This window comes from Penaeus monodon, chromosome 19, assembly GCF_015228065.2.
Source record: "Penaeus monodon isolate SGIC_2016 chromosome 19, NSTDA_Pmon_1, whole genome shotgun sequence".
Taxonomy (NCBI): Eukaryota; Metazoa; Arthropoda; class Malacostraca; order Decapoda; family Penaeidae; genus Penaeus; species Penaeus monodon.
The window spans coordinates 45,079,691-45,080,364 of NC_051404.1; positions in this window are offsets into that span (position 1 = coordinate 45,079,691).

Consider the following 674-nt stretch of genomic DNA (forward strand, 5'->3'; position numbering starts at 1 on the left):
CAGGCTTATTAAACCCGTTTCATAAACCGCTCTAGCATCCTTACCAATAGCCATGTTCCAAGCATTCCAGTACAGGTCGTCCTCCGTCGAGATCGTGACGAGTTCGCCGAGCATCATGGTGAGGTGGACGTCCTCGGGGGTCGTGAGGCTGTTGTCCACCTGCTGCAGGACGAAGCCGGGGGGTTCGGGAGCGACCAGCTGCACCACCGTTCTGTTCACCTTCGTATTGGACGCTGCGGGGGGGAAACCGGCGCTTGGGTCTCCTTTGGTATTGGTTTCGTCTTTGCTTGTGATCTCATGTTTGAAGCAAACTATGAATCTGACTTTGCAGTAATAGCAAACGAAATTGAATTTACTGTGAGACAATCAGACAGAAAGAAGTCCATGAGATTACAAAAGAAAAGACAAAAAAACAGGTCTTACCATCCCGAAGAATCAAATAGTCGAGCCCGAAGGCAAAAGCCGCCTCGTTGGGCGTGAACCGGAGGTAGTGCGAGGGCGTGAGGGTGACCTCGCCCGGCACCACGTCGGCCCACGCCTCGTTTGCGTAGCGCCGGTACGACCACTGGCCGTGCGCAGTCGTCGCCTCGACCACCCTGAACTGCTGGGGACGGAAGGGCTGATTTTAACGGGTAGGTAGGTTTTAAAGGCAGGGGAGGCCTTTCCCTTGGGAC